The sequence below is a fragment of the Protopterus annectens genome, chromosome 2.part0 (assembly GCF_019279795.1).
Source record: "Protopterus annectens isolate FY-2018-M chromosome 2.part0, PAN1.0, whole genome shotgun sequence".
Lineage (NCBI taxonomy): Eukaryota > Metazoa > Chordata > Ceratodontiformes > Protopteridae > Protopterus > Protopterus annectens.
This window is the reverse complement of record NC_056728.1, coordinates 1996106378-1996132134: the sequence shown is the minus strand read 5'-3', so window position 1 is coordinate 1996132134 and position 25757 is coordinate 1996106378.

Genomic DNA, 25757 nt, shown 5'->3' with positions numbered 1-25757 from the left:
AGTTTGAAGGTGACTAGGAGATTCTGATTTAAGCCATGCTTTCCAAGCAGAATCCCTTTAATGCATAAGGGAACATGTGTCTTTTGTAAGCCAGGGGCATCATTTGATTTTATCATGATTTTCCAAGGGGTGCTAGGGTGCTGAGAATGTCAAGGAATATGCAGTTGAATTTTAGCACATCATTAATGGGAAGCTGATGAAGGCTGGACCAGTTTATAGATGAGAGTTTTTCATTAAATGTTACGGAGATGAAGGCAGAGAATTTATGACAGTCTTTATAAAGGTGTGGTCTGTATAACTGTGGAGAGTGTCTTTGGATATAGAGAGGAAGATGGTCGCTTAAGGTATCAGGGAGTTTACTAGGGTAGTGATAGAGATGTGGGTCAGAAGTCAATACCCAGTCAATGATAGCGCCAGAGTTGGAATGTTTATTTAAGTGAATGGGGGTTGTAATGAGCTGAGTAAATCCATAGAGACTGATGATTTGCTCAGGGGAGTTTCCACTTATTGTTTTCCAGTCATTTTTTACATCACCCACTATGATGGTTTTATAGGGTAAATTATTTGAGAACCAGGACAGAATATTTTCAAGAATAGGGATTTTATCGCTGGGTGGGATATACAGGGAAACAATAGCAATTTTTTTGTGGGAATTAATGTGGCCGTTAAATGTTTGGTGCAGTGAAGATTAGGGGGTGGGGTAGATAGGGGGCTACAGTTTAGTTGTTCAGAGTAGGGGATGGCTATGCCACCTCCCTTTTTAGATGTTCTATCCTGGTGGTAGATATTGTTTACAGGGGGTAAGATTTCACTGTTAGGGATATAGGTTTCATCCAGTTTTGGACAAGGATAAGATATGTAGAGTATTATGGGTGATCCAAGCATGTAGTTCAGTAGTTTTAGTAGATTTTATATATTTATAGAAAGGCTGGATAAGTTTTTAGGAGAGGAGGAGGTGAGGTTTAAAGAGAGGGTGAGGGGGTGGGGGTAGAGGAGAAGGATATTGTTAGGATAGAAGTAGGTAGAGATGAGGAGGGATCTAGATTAGGATGTATGTCTCTGGCTAGGAGAATTCTAGCAAGTACGGTGAACTTAGGAGTATTAGAGTTAAAGATGTAATGTTTTAGCTTGATTCTGGGGAAAGCAGAGGAGGGGTAAGAAAAGCATTTAGTTTTGAAGAGATAGGAGAAGGAGAAGTTGCATGGAAAGAGAGATATTGTGACAGAGAGAGTTGAGTTATGACTGTTGTATGCTTGGAAGAGTGTAGGTGATGGTATAAGAGATCGTAGGTTGGTATGGTAAGAGGTATAGGAGGAGAGGAGAAGTAATATATGGATGAGAAGAATGGTAGAGAATAAATTGGAAGGAGAAGTGAAATAAAGTTATGTTTAGGGAGGCAGATGAATGAGTGCAATCAAGGATTGGTAGAGGATGGGATAACAATAAAAGGCAGGTATAAGGAAGGAAGTAAGATGAGTTGTACTAGACGTGGTGTTTAATTAGTTAGTGTGTGGACAGTAATTTAAAGTAGATAGATGGTGATAAGGAAGAAGCGTGAGTCTGAGACCAGTGAGAGCGAACGGAGCAGGAAGACGCAAGCCTTAGCATGGGAAACAGTACAAAAAATCATGTAAGTTTGTCCACACTTAGTGAACCTCTGATGTTAAGAGACTTGAAACCAGTTAGAAACAACCCTAAAATAATTAATTAATGTGTTAAAAGAAGTATATTCTGCTTGCCTAGTGATTTTCAGAGGTTTGCTTAGCTAGTACAGGCAGTGTAAAGGAGGAGACAAGTTAAGTGGGGGAGAGGGAGATATACTGCTGTCAGTCATTGCAGAGTGCCCTCCAGTTCACTAGTTTTGTCAGCACCACTGTATGAGTAGCTACATCTCTAAATTATATTTAGGTGTTTGATTTGGAGCATTTAGATTACAGGCACATACAGTTAAGCTTGAACATGTTTTTTTTTCCAGCTGTATGACATGGTAAGCTGACTGTCTTTTTGCAGGAAACAGTAACCATGGTCGTAGAGTAAAGCAGGCAAGAAACTGAGGTGACGCAGATATATATATATATATATCTATATATATATATATATATATATATATATATATATATATATGAAGCTAAAAGGAAATGATGGAGTAACACTTAGAGGAAAAGAAGCACATATTGGGAGGATCATTAAGTAATTATAATAGCATGAGTTAGGAAACAGACTAACCAATAACTTCTAATTTCATCTCACTTTTACATGGTCAATTTCAATACAACAGCAAAGCATTTCCATACATTAAAACTGCCTACAGTTAACCTTTTTTGACTAGAAATCATGGATTACAGACACTTTTAAGAGGGCACAATCAAAAGTAACAACAAAAAGATATTATATTTATTTGTTTATTTTCAGTTTGATTACCGGGGAAGTCCACTGGGCCAAGAAGTGCCCATTTTCAGTGGAGGCCCGGGGAGAAAAGCTCCACAAGCAGTTGTGAATACAATAGGTTACACAATGTAAAAGGTAAAAATACAAGAGACAAATTTTTTACAGACAGGGAAAATCATATGCATAATATACATCATAGACAGTGCAATATGGCAAAAGAACATTTTTTTTTTTTTGTCTTTCAATGGCAATACAGAATTTACAGTATTTACATATTTATAGTCAAGTGAAAGTCAACAGAATCAGTTTTGGAGGAAGGAAAAAGAAACTTGAGGGTAGAGTGGAGCAGGAGTATAGAGAGCTTAGCTTGGACAAGAAGCACCAAATACAGCAGTCACAGAGCAATTGATAAGGTAGTTTAAAAATAACCTCTATCACTGATGAATATGAGTATTAAATATAACAAGTACGTAAGTGTGGACACTTTTACAACACTCTGAACTATGTCATCAGATTTGCATTACAAATATCTGTTAATCACTGTTAGCTACTGCTGTGGTGTATAACCTAGAGTTAGATACAGCAACTTATTTGCAAATCATTAGAATAATTGGAAGTACACTGAATACTGCAATAACTAAAAAATGCTTGTTAGGTTTCTCCACGGCTTGTCTGCATTGTGCAACAGGACATTGACGGTGCAGAATACCTAAACAACGTCAGAATATTCCCAAAAGCACTCAGTGCAAAGGGAATGATAGCAGCACTGGAGATTCAAAAATGGTGCCCGTAGTTTAAATATCCTCAGGTAAGGAATATTGTACATTAGTTGAGGGGAGAGGGACCAGCCAGTCATATAGGTAACCAGTAATAATGAATTCATTGAGACTCAAGTCTTAGCATGGGAAACAGTAGCAAAAAAAAAAACAATCAGGTAAGTTTGCTCACACTTATTCATCCCTTGATATTAAGAGACCTGAAACCAGTTAAAATCAACCCTTGAATAATTAATTAATGTGTTAAAAAAGTATATTCTGCTTGCCTAGTGATTTTCAGAGATTTGCTTAGCTAGTAAAGGCAGCGTAAAAGAGGAGGCAAGCGAAGTAGGTGGAGAGGAAGATATACTGCTGTCAACCCTTGAGGAGTGCCCTTCAGTTCACTAGTTTTGTCTACATTGCTGTATGAGTAGTGACAACTCTAAATTACATTTAGATGTTTTATTTAGAGCATTTATATTACAGGCACATATAATTAAGCTTGAAAATGTTTTTTTCCGACTATACAACATGGTAAGCTGACTGTCTTTTTGCAGGGAACAGTAGCCGCAGTCGTAGAGTAGAGCAGGGGAGAAACCGGGCTGGCTCAGATGTGTACATGAAGAATTAAGCTTGCACGTGTTTTTTCCAGCTGTATGATGTGGTAAACTGACTGTCTTTTTGCAGGGAACAGTATCGGCAGTCGTATAGTAGAGCAGGGGAGAAACTGAGTTGGCTCAGGTGCATATATAAGGATTTGATATAATCAATGTGAAGGGTATCTGTTATTGGTCTTATAAATATAGAGAGATTCCTCATGAATGTAAACATGCACTTGTTAAACTTGTCGTTAAGGGAAAGGGAAGTCTACAAACTCAAAGTCATATAGACCCATACGTTTACTTTCATATTGTGCAAAAATAATAGAGACTGTTATCTTGGATAAATTATTATCAGATTCAGAACTGGACAGGTTGGAACACATGTGACCTCACCCTCAGCTGCATTCCTATTCCTCTTCATCATGGAAAGAATTACTACACACCTGCCTGAGAGAGTAAGGCCTGAACAACAAAATCTGTTGACAAGTTCCCCTTTTACTGGCCCCTGTACACAAAATTCACACAAACACTAGAATTTATTGTAGTTTAACTCCCAGCCTTTTTAACATATCATATGTATGTATCTATTAAATTTATTTATATCTCTATATGGATATACATTAAACATGACAAACTTAAAGTATCCCTTTGTTATTTTTCAACTTTTACCCTTTATTTGCCATTTTTAACATCCTTACATTGGTCTAGGTAAATTTTCTTAATGCAATCATTTCTCTGGGTCAGAAGTCAGTTATTCTGGTCAAGAATAATGTTTATTTCACCTAGTCAGATGAGAAAAATCTGATGATATTTTAACTCCATTTATATTCACTCAGGGCTTACTCCTTTTTCTCCTGCCTCCTTCTGAACTCAGGCCTTGGATAGTTGCCTGACATGTCTTCATGTGCATTTTCAACTCCCTTCTTCCTGGGTTCACCTGTCACTCAGACAACATGTTCTTTTGCTAAACTTACTTCAGTATGTAATACTGATCACAGATGCACTACAGTCTGTAAACTATATCACTGACTTCGTAAGGAGTAATGTTCTCAGTCACATATGGTGTAATTTTACATTGCATATGTATTTTTCATTATACAATTTACTTAGTGGTGTGCTGTTATTTTAAACAAATAAAAGCCATTTTACTGAGGCAGGAACATTCATTCATGCATTGCAATTACCAGAGTCCAATAGGGCTACAGCCAAACTCTTCCATTACAGTAAGAAAGATATTCATAATAGTAACTTTTCAATTACAGCCAGGAGCATATTCTTAAAAGAGGCTGGAAACAGTGTCTATTGCATTCACAGTTTGCATCCTTAACATCCCTCTTTGCATGGAACTAAGATTAAGACCCTGATAGATTATATAGTATCTAAATGAATTGCCTGAGACTATCATTACATGTATATGCGATAGAGTGGAAAATATTAGCATTTCTCCTAAACATTCCCCGGGATTCAGGAACCTGTATTTTCCATGCAGGAACAGTGTAGGAGCTCCTGCATGGAAAATGGCCACCGAGTGATTCAGAATAGTGCCGTTTTACACTGTTCTAGCACGGAAAACCGGCAAATATGCAAATTGCCTCATTTGCTGGTGAAAACCACCATGCAAATGAGGTGATTTTGCGATTCACCAAGCTGACAGGTCTCAGTGCTAGAACAGTGTCAGTGCAGAAATGTATTCAGAAAATAATTGAGTCAATTTCTGCAACTGACAGAGTGGAGGTATTACAGCTCATGGAAAAGCATGTATTATGTACATTACACATGCCAATGGCCATAAGGCTATTGGCATTAAAAAGTGATTAATAATTATGAAACAACTTTTTTTTTGGCCGATCTTGGCCGTTTAAGCATAGGGCAGCAGCCCGCAAACGAGATTGTGCTGAAAATAAAAAAAAAAATGAGAAAAGTCAATTTTAACTTAATTCTGCATTTTTTGCCATAATAGTCAGTGGCATGCAGAATGTAAACAATATCAGGGAGCACTGGTTGTCAAGGGGAAAGTGTCAATGTTAGTGCAGTAACTAACGACCTACACAGTGGGGTATGCAAATGAAGGGAGTTATACAGAATCACAGATTTCTTCAAAGTGTCAGCTTGTACCTAACTGTTTAGGTGCAGTAATACAACAGTGCAACTGTAAGAGCTGAATGACTTCATAAGGGGGTGTGTCATGCTTGCTGTAAGCTCATTGGAGATCCGTGGCCCATGTTTGCCTTTAGCTAAGCACATCTAAGGAAGGGGGTGTGTCAGATGTGCCTGAGCAATGTGTACATAGCCTAAACGGGTGTGCAAAAGAAAAAAAAAAGAAGAGATGGAGCACTGTTTACATTTGAGCACTGGGTATGCGCGGCAAGCCTCGGGGCTTAAATAGGGAGGAACTGGGAAGGGGAAACAGCAGTAGGAATGCAATCAAGGAGAACTAGCATAGCTGGCAGGTGGAATGTATCAGAATCAACCAATTAGACATGCAGCAGACCAGCACACTACTATAAACTATGCAAACACCTTCCAGACTGGCTCTTGGGGAAGAAGCAGTAGGAAGGCAATCAAGAAGAACTAGCTTAGCTGGCAGGTGGAATGTATCAGAATCAGCCAATTACACATGCAGCAGCCCAGCACACAACTATAAGTTCATAGGTTCATAGGTAGGTACCAGGCTATCAGCCCAAGGGCATTTATAAGCCTAGCCAGAGTGTGTCAGCTTTCGCCGCCCCATTGATTATGCAAGCACCCTACAGACTGTTTTTTCCCACAAACTCTACACCACCAGTGTACACAGATGAGGGATTTTTAACTGGCAAAACTAACTAAAGATGTTAACGGTTGCAGCTGCTTTACTGCATCAATATGTGCTAGAGACTGAGGGTGGAGAGGAGGAGAATGCTGACAACCGACCTACAATGAGGAGGAGGAGAAGAGTATACAGACCCAGGGTAACCTACCAGGGCCTACATGAGCTGGAGATAGGGGAGTGCTATAGGGGTGGACAGGGATATTCTACAGCAAATCATTGAGCTTTTCCGACCATGCCTCACACACATAACTAACAAAGGGGAACCCATCCCAGTGGACACCAAGGTATGTGTAGGCTTAGGAATACTAGCCACAGGTACCTTCCAAAGACCAACTGGGGATATCATGGGGGTCTCAGAAGCAGCAGCATCCAGGGTACTCCACCAGTTCCTGGATGCCATGACACCACATGCCAATGAGCACATATATTCCCCACCACCTGTGAGGCATTGACCAGAAGTATGCATCTATTCCACTGTATAGCAGAATACCCTGAGGTAGTTGGTGCTATAGACTGCATGCACATCCACATCAAAGCACCACCCAGTGAGCGGGGTAGGGTCTACATAAATGGCAAGGGCTTCCCCTCCATCAACTGCCAGGTCATGTGTGATGCCCAGGGCATTATCATGAATGTGTGTTCTGGCAGCCCTGGAAGCTATCATAACTCCCACATCTGGCATTGCTCACAGCTGTATCATGTGTTTGCCAAGGGGGACATCCCATATGGCCATCTAATGATGGATGCTGGTTATGCACTGGAGCCGTGGCTGAAGACACCCATCAGAAATGCACACACAACCGAACAAGAACACCATAATGTGGCACACACACAAACCAGGATCATTGTAGAGCATGTGTTTGAGATGCTCAAGTCACTGTTCCACTGCCTTGATATATCTGGTGAAGCATTGCAGTACTCTCCAGCTACATGTACACAAATGTTCATAGTATGTGCCATGCTAAACAATATGATCCTGCATAAACAACTGCAACAGGAAAAGCACGGAGTAGGAACACACAGCCCCCCCCACCATTGCCAAGGTAAGCACAGGCACATAGGGACTCGGAGGAGGAACATCCTGAGCCTGCCCCTGTAGACAGGAGGAGGCATGTCCAGTATGCCCATGCCTTGTCAAAGAAGCAACACATAGCACACAAACTGACACTGTAGGGACCCATGGACTGATATCTCTCTCCGACTCGCACATACAGTAAAAGGGATGCCAAACAAGACACTACCTGTGCTTTACCATGTATAGAGTGTGTACTACATGTATCTGACATAGTCAGCCCTCCAGCACCATCCTCAGTACTGACCCAGCAACAAGGTAAGTCACCCTTCCTATCAGTTACTGAATGGAGTAGTATGTTCTCATACTTGTATGTGTGATATGAATGCAAGCATGCAAAGGAATTGGGTGGCTGAATGGGATAGCAGCAGACAGCTGACAGCTATATGGGACAGCAGGAAATTCATAACAAATACGTGTGTCAACACACTAGACAGCAGTACACAAGGTGACAACCCCCACTGCAGTACATGTGATGGCCCAAATAACTGTGGGTGTCAATAGGTCACACACATGGATGTGAATGAGGGTCACATACCCACCACCAGCCTCACCCAACAGGACAGGTATAGATAACCATAAAGAAAGGCCGGCCTAAGGCCCCCAAATAATGGCAATGGTGAGCAGCCCCCCACCAGACCTACACAGACATACTACAACAGGTCTGGCAGTTGCATTTTACTTCTGAAAGATGAGAAGTCTGAAACTGAAATATATACCATTAAGAGCTAACATGTGTAATATACTGATATGCCACCTTTCTGCATGATAGGTCACAATACAATATGAAATGGAAGCCAGCAGAGTAACCAAAATACCAGTACATTCATTGCACCCCCCCCCCCCACAATCCCATGTAGAAATGCAGTAACATGTAAGTTTGAGGAGTAATATCACTGGAGCACAGATTGCCAGAGCTGTCCCAATCTACATTGTTGCATGTGTACAATATGCAGGGGTCAGTGTGGTAAGTTTGTTGTGTGTATAATATTGCCAGAAAGTGGTCAGCATGTGGGCCTGGATGGTTGTGTTTCAGTGGCCTAGGTACAGTACACTGGACAACAGGGCCATGTTCCAACAACTGCAGTGCCAGCCACACTGCTTCTCAGCTTCACCCATGCCAGCAGTTATGCATACTCACTGTCCAGATGTCAGTATCTGTCACCATCGGAAAGCTGGACATGCCATGAATGGGGGCCCATACACAGAAACATTACACAGGTGGAAGTAACCTACACAGAGTGCACATAAAATAACTGTCAACTGCACACAAGTTTGGAATTATACATAGATGTTAGCATTACATTAGCTGTCCCTCTAGTATGGAATACTGGTAGTCTGGCCAATCACTGGCAGACCACAAAAGGCACAGTTAGAAAGTGATGAGAGGTTGCCCATGTCCACACACAAGCCAGCATAAGGGGAGTGTCCCAGGTATATTTGTGAGTCAGGTGCAAGTAGCTTCCATAATACACATGCACCCAGCTCACCCTACCATCAGCCACAGGCTTATCACAGGTCATATCCTTGATGTAGGGAATGAGTACAGCATGAACCCATCTCTGTATAAGAATACATACATGATGCTGCATGCTGAATAGGTGTCCCATGCAGGTGTGTCCCTAGCTGTAAGCAGCAACCCGACCACATCCAGACACATGGATCCGTATGAACAGGAAGGATTAGCAGGAACACCTCAACCACTCACCACTGTCACCCCAGGGTAATCCACTGGCTTGTAGCCTGGGAACGTATGACTGACAGAATGTACTAGTCTGCTACAGATGGCCTGCAGCACTCTCAAATGGCCTACAGTCCTCTGGCAAAGGCCCATGCCTCACCCATAGTGCCAATGTATGGAATGTCAAGGGGTCCTAACTTACAACCTAACACAGTAAATAGATAACAAGTGCAAGACCATGTTGACAAATGCCAGTAGCATGCCTCCCCATGTCTTACTGCAAGGACTGTTGACCAGCCCATAAATACTACTGGGATAAAGACTCAACTATAGGGATACCTCTGAGATATTGCTTACATAATGTTAGGAAGAGGAGAAAATAACACAGGGGGGTGTAGTAGCATGGATGTCATGGAGTGTGTGAAGTCTGAAACTCTAATGTCTGCCTATACTACCCCCTGACTGCAAACCCATGAATGAATAGACACAAAACTGCTTGTAAACCACAATGTGAAGGTAAATTGACCAGATATAAGAGTCCTGCCTCTGGATAACCTGGGTGTATTTGTACAGCTGAGAGGTATGGCCCCAGCAGGATATGGCCATTCCATGAAGTTGAGAAAAGCACAAGAAGGGGATCCCCAGCCAGCATACTACCAAGGTGTTGGACCATTTGCACAGAACCAGTGGGCTATTGTCTGTAGCTACCCCTCCACAATGGTAGGGTTGTGGCAGAATGTGTAGTCCATATGTTTTAGAATATTGTTCTCTGCTTTATTCATCTTGTGTTTCCCTGGTAAATAACTGTGAGCAAAGAATGATAACTGTCAGTAGTTGATGACATGACACACCACAGTGTAAAACAGTACATATGTCAGAAAATCTATGGTACAGCCAGCCAAGTTACACAAGCAGCACAGACAGCAATAGTTACAGTATCCCCTGTATGTTACACCCATTGTGTCACCATATTGGCAACCTATCTACAGATATCCTGCAGAAATAGTTTGCTAGGTGTAGCTGCAGCACACAAAACAATGAACTAGAGTCCAACCCTCCCTGGAATGGATGCACACACTCAGTATAGAAGGTCATACTGGGCATGCTGCCACACTTAGCGAAATGAAGCCCATCTCTGACTACAGATATCGATTATTCACAGATGTCTGCATGAAGCCCATGTCTGACAACACAGTGGACTACAGATATCTTTTATTCGCAGTTGTCTGTGCACACACACCAAATTGCACACCATTGATACTTCACACACACACACACACACACACACACACACACACACACACACACACACACACTGGATAGGAATACTTGCACATATCTAAGGCCAGCACCTTGGTAGTAGGCTGGCTGGGGATCCTCTTCTTGTGCTTTTCTCAACTTCATGGAATGGCCATATCCTGCTGGGGCCATACCTCTCAGCTGTACATGTACACCCAGGTTATCCAGAGGCAGATGCCATATGCTGACCATCTAAAAAAACTCCAGCTATACTCTGTGGCATATTGTCTACTCAGAGGCGATCTCTGCTTAACATACAAGGCCATGTCAAACCCTGAGCTGTTGGACATGCTCCACTTAAAGAAATCCCAATCTCTCAGAGCCACATGCTCCAGGGATCTAAACCTTATCATCACATTGAACAAAACATGCTGGAGGGATAGGTTCCTGACCCAGAGACTCCCCATACTCTGAAACAGACTGCCCTTACATGTCAAGCAGAGCACCTCATTGGCCCTCTTCAAAAGGAACCTTGATGATTGGATGGGAGATAGGAAATTTACCCCGGGGATCATGTCAGTCATCCTGCTAGACAGGGGCCCAGAGAAGTAAATATTGTGGGAAAAAATATCCAGGGAATTGTTATGGCTAGGCTTGCATAAACCTTAGATCCGATAGCCTAGTACCAACCTATGAACAAACATAATATAATATGTCAAACATACACACACACACAGACATAGGGAAGGGAGAGACAGACAGTGACAGAGAGAATCCCATTATGAGGTCTTTCCTACCCAATACACATCCCATTGGCCTATATCGCATGATGTACTGATGTCATTCACTGTAAAATTTCCTTTGGTTAGCCCTCAGCCCTATAGTGTCAGTGGTGCTCGTGATAACTGTGTAACACTACAGTACAAATACGTATCCATGTAGCAGTTGTAATCTCAGTCCCGTCAAATGTAAATGTGTGTGTGTGTGTGTGTGTGTGTGTGTGTGTGTGTGTGTGTGTGTGTGTGTGTGTGTGTATGTCGTGTGTGTATGTGTGGCCATTCACACTCACTACACTTCCTGTGGTGCTTGCAGTAACTGTGTAATACTATAGTGTAGCAAAGTAGTTAGGCAGGAGTTCAAAACCTGGTCTTGGCAACTGTAAAAATGTGTGCGTTTGTGTTAGAGTGTGTGTGTGTCTTTGTAGAGACTTGGTTTTGTGTCCATTCACACTTACTACACTTCTCTTACCCAACATTTAGCACTGCTGTTGATGTCATTCACCTTCAAAGATACCTTTGTACAGCTCTTCAACATATAAGCTCTGTGGCACTTGGGATAACTGAGTAATAATATAGTGTAGCAAACTAGTTAGGGAGGAGTTCTAATCCTGGTCCTCGCAACTGTGAAAATGCGTGTGATTGTGTGAGAGAATGTATGTGTCTTTGTAGAGACTGGATTTTGTGGCCATTCACACTCACTGCACTTCCCTTATCCCTCCTTTAGCATTGCTGCTGATGTCACTCACCCTAGAGGCATGTTTGGACACTGTTCTGCCTATAAGCTCTGTGGTGCATATGATAAATACGGAACAATGTCGTAGCATTAACTACATAGGTTGGAGTTGGAATCCCATTCCTGGCAAGTGTTTGTGTGTGTACATATATGTGTCTGTACCTTAAAAATGTTGCCCCATTTAGATCCAGAACATTTCTCAGTGCCTGACTTTAGCAGTCCTGCAGATATCATTCACCTTAGATGCACCTGTTGGCAACCCTAAACCATCTAAGGTCAGTGGTGCATGTGATAAATGCGTAACATAAAGGTCTGAAAACATAGTTAGATAGAAGTTTGAACCTCACTCCTGGCAAATGTAAATGTGTGTGTAGGGTAAAATATTTTGTGAAATCTCTCACCCGCTACATCACCCAATGCCAATATTTACAAGGGCTGGTTATATTCCTCACCTTAGAAGTACCTTGGGACAACATCCATCCTATAAGCTCTGTGGTGCATGAGATAAATGTATAACTCTGTAATAACAATGTATAGCTAGGTAGGGGTTCAAAACTCAGTACTAGCAATGTGTGTGTGTGGGTGTGTGTGGGTGTGTGTGTGTGTTGTGTGTGTGATCAGTATTCTGTGTTGGTGTGATTGTGTAATAACAGAATCCACTGGGGGGGCAGGTTTTGCTAAATTATTATATTGAGGACCTAGTATATGTCCTAATGTCCAGATTACAAGGCCAACAGTTGTCAAAAACCATAGAGGTTGGTGTAGACAATCCACAGCCCTAAATGTGTAGTGCCATGTGCAATAACTGTGTGACAGTATAGATTAGTTAACAATAAAGGCTACCCTTTTAATACTCAGATTCCACTCTCCACCCAGGAATTAAACACAAACACACTTGGCTGGGCAGCAACCATTATATCAGTAGTTCTCCTGCAAATTGCCTCACAGATATTACCAAAGGTGTGATTGCAGTGGACTTCATGTCAAACTGATGACCATACACGGCTGGTATCACACAGGGTATGGACTCTTGTCCTCTCATGTTTGGGATCATCCCTTCTGAGGTGCAGGAGAACAGAAAGGCATCCTGGCTGATAATGTTTGCATACAACAGTAAGGTAGGCGGTAGCATTCCCAATCCATGTGATGTTGACATCACACCCAAAGGCAACTTGACACCTTTGACTGTTGTCAGAACCCTGGACATTATCTCACTGCCAAGAGGTGTGCCACCATTACTTTTGGGAACACCATGGCTCACATGAAGTAATACATTGGTGGTAGTCCACTGAACACTGACATTGTTATAACAGAATGGGGAATACAGGTTGACAGTCAGCTGCCTGTTGACCACAACAGTGTCACTGACATCAGAATGCACTTTGATGTGTTGCATCTCCTGATTGTGTGTTATCCAGCAAGTAAAAGGACATGGCACCCTGTTCCATCCCCTCAGTAGCCCAATCAATGTGTACAGTGGCCCTTTTGCCATGTTCCCAAATGGACACCTGCAGCAACTGTAGAGCTTGCAAACGTACCCCACAAAGGGAATACCATGCCTCATAGACATGCCCTGTATGGATAGACTTCAATAACTCCAATGAATCCCTGTATCATACTGTCTATGTAGGTGCAATCAGTACCTCAGTTACATAGCCATGTCTCACCAAACAAGGTCAGGAATGCTACTTCTGAAGATACCAATCTGTCCACACTACTTGCCCCAGAGACCTCAAGAACACTTCCACACTTAAAAAAAACATGCATGTGGGACATGTGCACAACCCAGACACTGTCCATGTTATGGAATATAAACCACATACATGTGAAGTAGTGCACATCACTGGCCAACCACAATAGAAATCTGGATGAGTGGATGGGGAATACAATACCACTACAATGACTATACTCCTGAGCCACACTGGGGACTATTTTCATGTGGCCTGATGCTAGGGTATTCCCTTGGGCTAGCCTTGCAAAACCTTCAGGCCCATTCACCTACTACACACATATGAAACAATGAACCTATGGATCTCAGTACTGACGAATGTGTGTGTGTGTGTGTGTGTGTGTGTGTGTGTGTGTGTGTGTGTGTGTGTGTGTGTGTGTGTGTGTGTGTGTGTGTGAATAGTAATCTCAGTGTGTTTGGTTGATGAATATCCCCTGTGGCTGTGGTTATTAGCAATCAGAGGTGTGTCCAAACCATAAAATGTACCATTCTCCATTCTCCAACAGATGTCTTAAAGCAACATATACCTATGTGCAGCCCTCAGCCATATAATCTGTGAGGCATATGCAATCACTGTGTTACAGACCAGGGATGTCCGTGCACATACTGTACCTTGCCTATGACATGGTGGATGTGTTACCATACTGCCATACCCTGTAGTCTTGCTGCAAGGCCACATCCTGGTGACACACAGTTAACTAGAACAGAAAAGGTATACAGCATGTGAGAACACATTCACACAGCACTTCATTTGTGGGGAGGAGGGCTGGAGGTGTAAAGCTGGCACTGAATGTGTTAACAAGACTGTGGCCAATATCTGTTGTCTCAAGATAGGTATTAGCATTATACAGTAACTCACAGCACTTGTGTTTAATGCTGTGGACTTTGTTGATGTGACTATCAAAGGCTGTTGTGATTGTTGTCAGTGTCTGCTGCATGTCTGCCATCATAGATGCCTGTAGGGGCTTCCATGAGGGATCCAAAGTTATGTTTGAGGCAAATAAGGGAGTTCAATAGTCATGGGACACCACCTTTCTGTGCAACAGTATCCTCCTTCTGATGTACACTTTAGTAATGGCAGGGGAACATCACATTGTCTCCAGTGTTTGGAGGGCAGTCTCTGGGTCCTGTTGACTCTGGCTAGTACCATGCATTCATGTGCCTGTTTTTACAGTGCTTATGTCTATGATTCCACAGTCATGCAGCTATTTCCCATTGCCATGGGTGCAGTGAAGACATCCACCCCTGTTTTCATGGCTGCAAAGTCAGCTTTGGAGAGGTATTGCAAGGTGGTTACCTTTGTGGGGGGTGTGGCCAACATTTTGAATTCCATGTTGATTACAGCCTGTGTGGTTCTCACCATGCAGGGATTGACATCTATGGATGGGTAACAGTCCCATATTTAAGTAGTCAACACAGGTCAAGGTTATTGCATCCTCTACCAGGGGTCAGTATGAGCTGGTCCAGGGCATTAGAAATGATGAGTCGCGGAAGTGTTGGACCACTGTATTGGTGCTTGGCTACTTTCCCCAGGTAATGGAGGGGTAGTTGAAGACTCATACTATTTCAATGTTGCCTTGGACCATCATATATGGCAGGGTGTTCTGGAATGAGCATTGACAGTCTAGGGACATAGATGTGGATCCATAGTAGGCTATGATCTGGACTGCAATATTACACCAAGGCAGTTGTACTGGAAGTATCTCCAATGCATTATGCTGGGATACTAGTCTGGAAGTGTTCATAGCCATAATGAATATGGAGACAACACCTGTGGAGGTGTGGTGTGGTCCATGTTTGGGGGCCTGACAGCTGTGGAATGCATCATAGCCTGATACTGCAGGTCTGCTCTGCTGCTGTGAACTACCTATCAGTTACAGCAGACATGTTCTCCACTCCAACAAGTGCATTGAGTAACTGCATCCTGACAGTTAGATGTCTACTGTTGAGCAGCATGACCCTCATATTGCATACTTGTCTAGCTGTTATGGTGGTAATTACATTAGGAACTCTGCCTAATAAGGCATCATAGGGATGGCAAGACACTTAGTACATGGAAACCGAGTGGTGACAGATGTAGGACATCTGTGATGTCATTGGGTTCTGTCAGTCATGTCATCCCAAGCAGAGAGGTACTGGATCCCCTGAGAATGACACAAAACATGTAAGCCAATGTTGCAGTCAATCATCTGTTGATAGTTCCGCAGCATCTTTCTGGTTGATGGCAGTACCCTGTTCAGGGCTACTGTCACACCTGCCTGGACCATATAATGAGAAAGTTCAACCATGTCTCTTGTCATGTAGTCTAGGGAGGTGTGTTCCAAGTCATTCACACCTACATGGATACAGACTGATACTCATAGTTGTTGTGGAGTGCCATGACTGGCTGTGTCATGTGTTGGATGCTGGCATGTGATAGATATTTGGCTGTTATCTGCTCCATATTCAATTTAGTGAGTGGGATATGTGTGTGCCTCAGTATTGAGTTACCTATGATCACTGTATTGTGCAAGGTGGTTAGCCTTAGGAGCTTAGGTTGAGCAGCACACTGTGTAGGTTAAATATGTACCCCTTGGCATGTGCCATGTCGCGGTGTCTGAGTGGCTGTCTGTTTTGCTGGTCTGTGCTTTTTGGGTAAATGTCCATTTAGTGCCTCTGGGAAGGTGAGTGTGTGGCTTTTCACTGTATGTGATGACTGTGAAAGTGGGTGTCATGGTGAGCTACTTGTTTCACGTGGTGTGGTGCAGGTGTTGATCTTATCTTCTTGACCTGCTAGTCCAGTCTTTGCTGGAGAGTGCATATGTTCACATTGGGTGATATATGGGTAGCCCTCACAGGTCTGAGTGATTGGAATTTAGAGGGGAAGGTTGTCTGTATACATGAGGCAGTTGCAACAGTGCCTTAGAATGGACAAGTGCACAAGGTTAATGGGTGAAAGCACAGAAAACTGCCCTTCAAACTTGCTAGGAGGGGTGGACATAACTAGTAAGTACCGGGGCTACATTTGTGATGTATGTGTATGGCTGACAGCTCCCTGGTGTGCTACACTTCTTGATAGAATAACCTGGTGAAGTGCCAAGCCATAATGCTGTACTACTTTACCACAGCTGTGCAGTTATCAGCAGCTTTGGCCATGTGAAAGTTCAATAAGCTCTGCAGTGTGTGTGGTAACTGCGTAACACTATAATAGATATACCTAGACATGTAGAAGTTCTAACCCCAATACTGGCAAGTGTATGTGTGTGTAATCATGTACTGTCTGGCTTATACCATATATGACTTGTGTGCTAGCCTTGACACTTCCCCTCATCCCATCTAGTAGCCTTGTTGATGGCATCCACCTTAAAAGTTCCTTTAGACTAGGTAGAAATGCACCCGCTCTGTGCCGCATCTGATAACTGTGTAGCACTATAGTAACAATAACTAGATAGGCAAGAGTTGTAATTACTCTACTGGCAACTGTTTGGATGTATGTATGTGTTTGTGAGAGAATCATGTAGTGTGTGGGTTACACCATTTTAACCTGTGTACTACCCTTTACACTTCTCCTCACTCCAATTTAGTAGACCTGTTAATGTCATACATCTTAGAAGTACCTTGGAATAAATTGAAATGTATAAGTATCTTTTTATGCACATGTAACGTGTTTTTTTGATTGTATTTGCTTTTTTTCTGGAAAAAAAAAATAAATATATATATATATATATATATATATATATATATATATATATACTTGTTTCCCACCTTTCTAGGCTAGTATAGTCCAGTTTTCAGGTTAGTGCTGAATTCAGGGCTGTGTTACAGATCTCTGTACCCTACCCAGTTCGGCTTTGTTAAGGGAAGATCATGCCTCCTTAACCTGGTGGACTTCTTTTAGACAGTTACCAAGGCTATAGATGAGGGAAAGGTGCTACAGCCTACCTAGACCTGGCAAAGGCCTTCAACACCATTCCCCATTCTGGTATTATAGACAAGCTCACCAGGTTGAACATAAACCCCATGTCACAAGATGGGTTGCCAATTGGCTCACGGACAGAACCCACATGGTGAGAGTTGAGGGAGCTAGGCCTGACTCTAAACTGGTTACAAGTGGTATTCCCCAGGGCTCAGTCCTAGGACCCCTTCTGTTTGGCATATACTTCTCAGAGGTATAGACAAGCACAGGAGGACTATGGCTTACCAAGTTCGCAGTCGACTGCAAACTAGGGGGTATAATTGACTCACCGGCTGACAAAGACATCCTCCAAAAGGGTCTCACTGAGACGGATACCTGGTGTCAAAATCATGGCCTCAAGCTAAATGCCAAAAAGTGCATAGTTATTCCCTTTGGAAATAACAAAGTACCCACAAACTACCACATAGGCGGTAGTCCCCTAAATACAGAAAATGTAATAAGGGATCTGGGGACCCAAGTAGATAGTAATATCTCCCTTGATAATTACATTGCCAAAGTGGTTAGAAAATCCTTCTATGCGGCCCACCTAATCACAAAAGGATTTGCATCCAGATCAAAAGAGGTCATTGTGCCCCTCTACTCATCACTCATCAGACCCATCATAGCGTACAATGCCCCATTTGGGATGTACCTTACAAGACACCTGCAACAGCTGGAAAGACCACAGAAGTACCTCACCAAGAGGATCACTGGCCTCAAACAGATGCCCTATGCAACTCGACTGAAGAAACTCCATTTGTACTCGGTTGCATACCGCCTGCTCAGAGGTGATCTCTGCCTGACATATAAGGCCATGTCTGACCCAGAATTGATAGACATGCTCCACCTAAAGAAAACCTTATCCCCTCGAGCCACACACTCTAGGGATCTAAACCTCACCACAACAATAAATAAGACGTGCTGCAGGGATAGATTCCTGTCCCAGAGACTTCCCATGCTTTGGAACAAGATTCCAATCTACATTAGGCAGAGCTCCTTGCTAGCACTCTTCAAGAGAAACCCGTGATGAGTGGATGGGAAACAGAAAGTTTACCCTGGGGATCACTTCAGTGGCTCTGCTGGACAGATGCACAGAGAACTAATCTAGGGGGTGGCGAAAGCCAACACATTCTGGCTAGGCTTATAAATGTCTTTGGGCAGATAGCCTAGTACTTATCTATGAACCTATGAACCTATAAGCTCTGTGACGTGTCTAATAACTGCATAGCACTATAGTAGGAACACCTAGAGAGGCAGGAGTTCTAATTCCAATGCTGGCAACTGTGTGTGTGTGTGTGAGGATCATTTCTTGTGTGGCTTATACCATTTTGATGTGTATGCCATACACAGCTGGTGACCACCTCCAGTTGTCATTACTTTATATAGTGTGGTAACAGCGTCTGCCTCACATGCAGCAGGTTAAACCATTGTACAGTCCTCTGTACAGATATGTCTGGAATATCCATATGTTTGCAACCTATACATGGTCGGAAGTGGTCTGTGTGCCTCAACAATGCCCATGTATGTGATATTATCGCCAAATAGGCCAAAGTAAGTGTACTAACACATATGGCAGCATGAGGTGTAATACCTGACTGAAACATCATGCTGATACAATGTCTGCCACCATCACAGGGGCCGGCATTTGTAGGTGCAATACATGAGTCCAGATGCTTGGTTTTACAAGTGAACTGTTCCTGTTATGGGTTACATTAAAGGCTGGAAGAGGTGTGGACTGACATATTGTGGTCCTACTTAGTATGTAGCAGGAACACTTTGCATCTTAAGAGGGATGTGTACACAATTTATATCCACTATATACCACTAATGTGTCACACATGTCCCTATCTTAGGCCATTTGTCCAGCCCATTTTGTTGGCCTCTGTCCAGACGTATTGTTTCTAATTGTGAGGTATGCTACAGGAATGCTGAATTCACATCAGATAGGCCTCAGTGGTGACCACTGTGATGCAATGCAGTTAACCCCAGCACAAGTGAGCACGCACAAAAAGCAATATAGCTATTACATAAAGCAATATTGATATTAATTGAAGAACCACAACCAAATACACCAAAACTTTATAGTATACCACAAACTGAAGGCCAATTCCAATGTAGTGCTAAGATAATTTATTGTAAAATATACAATCAAAATTCAAATTTCTTCCACAAAAATAAGTCTTCTCTAGTGCCTCGGCCACACTCGCCTTTAACATGGTAAATTGCATGCGCTTCACATATCTGGGGTATTTCCAGGCAACAACAGAACAATGTCATACTCACTATCTTCAGGCTGCTGTTCCATATGCAGACCATAGGGTCCTAGTTATTTGTGAGAGGGGAGTTATTGTCAGCAGACTCACATGTGGCCTTGGTACAGGATGGATGCAGCATGTCTGCAAATCTACAGTACTAACTGCTATAATACACAAGATCCTCTCCTCACCATAAATGTGCACCTCTATAGATTAGAAAACCCCATCCACAACTGCAATCGGACCTGATACATGGATGTAGATACAATACAGATACATGTATGTCTGATACATTAGTGTACTAATCCCCACTGAGCCCTTACCTGCACGCTCCTTGTCAAGTGTGTGTGTGCAACCCACCTCTAAAATGCTTCCCTCAGCTTCATGGCTTGTAAGTTGGGAGGGTGCCCCCAAGTTCGGTGAGGAGCTCCTTGGTTGGTGCTAGTGGGGTCTGGAAGGCTGGGCCCCCACCTCTGGCTAGCCGGTCCCTTGCTACAGCAGCAGCTCATTGACAGGCATAGTGGATGAGGTCGGTGGCCCGATGCTGCACGTGTTCATATGTTCTGCTATGCAGGCTGGTATCATTTATCCTGTGGACCATACACTGTTCCACAGAGCAGTCCTCTCCCGCACATCTTCTGCTCTCCGTCCAAATAACAAGGCATAATGTCCAATCACATATTGGGTGATGATGTCAGTTTCCCCTACAGAATCCTGAAATGTGAGCACTCTGCATGTTATCTGGAAGACATAAACAGGAAAAAGGTCACAGGACATCATACGGTTGTCAAATTGCACATCAACAGTCAATATTACTTGCAAATTATCCACACTACACCATAACCCTCCAAGCTATCATGGCTATAGCAGCTTGCATTGCACTCCTGTTCCTGAGCTATCTTATTCTCCCCAATTCTGGACACTTGATTGCATAATCCTCTATTCTCCATTCATTTCTGTATAGAGGGTTGACAGTTGGCATCTTTCATGTGGATGGTGTGTGGATGGTGGCAGGTCTGTGTTTGAGTGTAGTGTGTGATGGAGTTGTGAGCACATGCCTGAGTTAATGTAGGAGGCAGACAGTGATGTTATTATGCTCCATGGAGATATGCTATTGTTGTGATCAGTAGAGAATACATACATGCTCACCATTGCTGAGGGGAGGAGTGTGGTTGATGTGCATATCCCCCTATACAACTGGGGTGGACAGGGTGGTGATGTTCCCACCTAACCTGTGTGGTGCAGGTTACCTATAGCCATGGCAAGTGTGTATGAGGTGTTCTGCACCCTCAGTTCAGGGTGAATTGTGTTGTTTCCTCTGAGATTTACAACATGTGGAGACACAGTTGCAATTGTTCTTGGTGGTGTGAATATGTCTGATTTGTAGTCATAGTCAGCCTTACAGGAAGTCACCTGTGAACCTACATGCTTGCTCAGATATAGGTGGACTTGCTTCCAAGTTGTTGCCTGCACCTATGTGTCCCTGTACAACCAATGTAGCAACCTATTATGTGGTTTGTGTATTGCTGCTGTCCACCAAAGGGTATAACTCTACCTTGGTGGAGGCTGGTTATACAGGTCAGGTACTGCTGAGACCATATAGCTACAGTGGATAAAAAGGGTACACACCCCTGTTACACTGCCTGGTATTTGTGCAATTGGAACATGACACCACAATAACTCATTTCAAAACAATTTCCACCTGTAATGTGACCTATAGCCTGTACAATTCAGTTGAAAACATAACAGTCTGGTCTGTGAAAACATATGGAAATAATACTCAGTACAATAAGCCAAACTGAATGAGTGTACACACCCTTAAACTGACATGTTGTGTATACACCTATTGAGCTGGTTACAGCATTCTTCCATCTTGGTCTGGACTTTAACATCATGGCAGATCTTCACTTGGCAATAGTTGCTCACCTTCCTAGAAACACCTTTGATTGTATTTAAATTGAATTGTACAGGTTAGGTGTCACATTCAAGATGAGAAACATTATGAAATGATCTTCTGTGGTCTGATTGTGATATAGCACACAAACCTGGCATTCCAACAGACGTGTGTACACTTGTGATATCCACTGTATATAAGTGTTGATATAGCTGGTAGTGGTAGGCATGGACAGAGTGTCATAACATAGTTGGAAACTTTGCTGATTAATACCTCATAATCATGCCTACTCTAGTACCCATATCAGTGTCAGGGCAATGCAACAACCTGTAATTGTACAGTTTATGTCTGTTGTATGCACTGACACTGATATTACACACATGTGCAACATGCACAAACTATGCACCTGACTGCTTGAAACCCATGAGATTAGTTTTGTGCCTTCCAGCTGAACATTTCCATGCATATATGTGCTCAGGGCATACCTGGTATGCATTTCTGTTCTATGTTAGTATGGCACACTGTATTTATAGTCTTCCTGCTCAATCATACTTCTCAACCTGTTACAGCAGTATGTCTGGACAATGGCACACATAAATGGGTACCAAAAGGGACTTCAGTATTGATACTGTATTACTATAGCTGTACCATACATTAGTACATTGATTGCACAGTAGGGTTTGACATCACTTTGATAACCTGGAAGATGTCCAAAAGTCATAAGTAGGCTATTATGTTACAATGTCATTGCTCACAGACTTGCCAATGGTTTGGCTGACAGAACACAGGTATATGTGTATGTGACTACAGATATCAGTCACAGATATGCTTATTGTCCAGCAGAACACTGTACAGTTGAATGTTATTTATTCAGTATATCACATGCAGTTCAACACTCATCTACAACAGTACTTTACTATGCACATGCCCTCTATAGGTCTCTTAGCTTTACCAGACAAACATGGAAAACATCCCATTAACTAGCCTAGCAGTGGCACAGTCACAACGTTTGACAGACACTGCAGTGGTTGTCATATATAAGCTGTCCTTTCCCAGGGTGAGTCCAGCTGCTGAGCTGTGATCTACCTCACACCCTCTGAAGCATCACATCAGGACAAATGCAAAAATGATGGGGGATAAATAGAGACTTTAAATAGTCCTGTTACAAACCTAGGAAGTTTGTAGAATGATACATTTTGCATTACCTTGAATATTCTTAAGGATGTGGAGTCTTAAACTCAAGCGTTTGTCATGGCTTCTTGACTTCAATCCTCAGCTGTTTGCCAGAAATGTACAGATTTCAGGAGAAACAGACAAAAAATATGATGGTAAAATGTGGACATTCTGTGAAGATCTGTACAGTTGAGAGCTATGTCTGTGATATTTCCCACTGCAGAGAGGGCCAGATGCTACGGCCATAGCAGCTGTTCAGCAGGACATTAGTACAACAAGTCTTGTTGGGACATATATTCTTCCATATTTCCCATTATTACAGACCAAGTACTACATTCAATTACATGCTTACATGTTCCACTTACCTTTTTTCTTTCTTCTTTTTTCCAGTTTATGTTTTATTTGTTTTCTCTCTCTCTCTTTCTCTCTCTCACTGTGCACTACAGGGATAGAACTAGTTTGAAAAGGTGGCAGCATAGCTTTTGTAGGTGATGCTCATGACCTGGTGATGGCCTGTGTACCTGTTGGGGTTCCCCATTTGCTAATTGGATGCAGAGCAACTGTGTAGTTCTTCCAATAGCCAATGTCATGGCAACACACTGCAATAAATGCGTACTCCATATGGGCATTAGCCCTTTCCCTTACTTGTGAGGAAGGCAACCTGGAGTTGTATGAGCTACTCTCTCTCACAATAAGACTTGTGGAGACAAGCCAACAAAATGGTAGAGAAGTATCAAGACTTAGGGGCAGAATGAGATTATTGCTGTTATATATTTGGAATACTGCTAGTTTAACAGGGTTTGTCTGCACATGCAACTTCTGCATGGGTTTCAGTCTGACAAAGTTCTGTCTCTGCATAGCTCTCAACTGTAGGGCCATCCACATAATGGCCACAGGTTAGTCTGTTATATATGAACTGTTCCCCAGACAGGTGTTGTCCTTGGCAAATCAGTAGCATACTCTGGTGATTGCAATATGTAAATGGTAACATCCATTTGTTTTTCTGACTTCATATCCCTCAGAAAAGATATGTTACAACAAACCCTGTAACACCAGCAACTTTCTCAGTGTATAACAGCAATATTTCAAGTATGACCATGTATTTGGGCCTCTGTCCACCAATTATGTAAGGCTTTGTCCAGATGTCATACAGTAGTAGGATGATAGGTATAACGATCTATCATTATTTAATGCTGTCGTTCCTGCTGAGGGGAAAGGCTGGGAAACATGTTGAAGTCTGTGCATTCAAGAGGTTGGTGTATAGAGAATGCTCTTAGATGCCCTTGTAACATATTTTATGTGGGGGACAGTAACACATGTTTTAAAACTAGGCTGTTAGAACATGTGAGACATATTACTGATAAATAATATGACAGTCCTACAGCCGTACATTTTAATAAATCTCAGCATGGGGACAGTAGTGGGTTCCAAGGTACCGTTTTTGAAAAATTCTGTTCCTCAGTGTGATGAAACATTCATAAAAGGACAATTGTTAAGTACAGACTCAATGTATTAATATTAACTGTGATACTTTATCCCATAGGGGGTTAAATGAGGAATGTAATTGGAGGCTGTGTATTTAATTATGTAATTAGATGTTAATTGCTTCTTGTAATTAAGGCAGGTATTTCTGGTAATGTTTTGCTCCTTTAAGGCATTGGCCAAGACATTAGAGTATAATAAATGTGTGAATTACTGGCTGGTTGTATTTTTCTTTACTATGTTCAGACATTTTATTTGTTTTGCTAAGAGGTTGTTGTATGCCTGGCCATTGTGTATGGCCTGTCATGATTTTGCAGCAGTGTACTGTTCACTTATTTATTTGGACTGTGCGGGGGGGGGGGGGCAGATGTGAGTGTCATGGCTGCTTTTGTATCCAACCGTGCATACTGCCCCAGTTATGGGTGGTCTATCAGCAGCATATGTTTGTATGAGCATTTTGGGACATGTATGCATATATATATATATATATATATATATATATATATATATATATATATATATATATATATATATATATATGTGTGTGTGTGTGTGTATATGGGTCTACTTCATAAGATCAAGAAACCATTTGATCGATATTCATTTGGTCGACAGCTCATTTGGTCGACAACCAGTATTCAAGGTAATAACCTGGGATATGTCCCCATCTCCAATGTTGTGCGACACTGGAGTTGATATATATATAGTTAGGGGGGAGTGGTGGGCACTGCTCCCCACATTGGGGGGTGTGGGTGTTTGAAGCCCCCCATCTATTGTTGTTTATAATGTGTGGTTTTTGTTGTATTTTCATGTTTTAAAAGGAAATAGGTGGGGAGCTTCGCCACCCACCCCCCCCAAATGCACCCTAACTATATATATATCAACTCCAGGGACACATAACATTGGGGAGGGGGGCAAATCCCTGTTAAGTACCTTGAATACTGGTTGTCGATCAAATGAGCTGTCAACCAAATGAATGACGATCAAATGGTGTGTCGATCTTATGAAGTATATATATATGTGTGTGTGTGTGTGTGTGTGTGTGTGTGTGTGTGTGTGTGTGTGTGTGTGTGTGTGTGTGGGTGTGTGTGTGTGTGTGTGTATACACACACACATATATATGTATATATATATATATATATATACACACACACACACACACATATATATATATATATATATATATAGATATATATATATATAGATATATATATACATATTTATATATATGT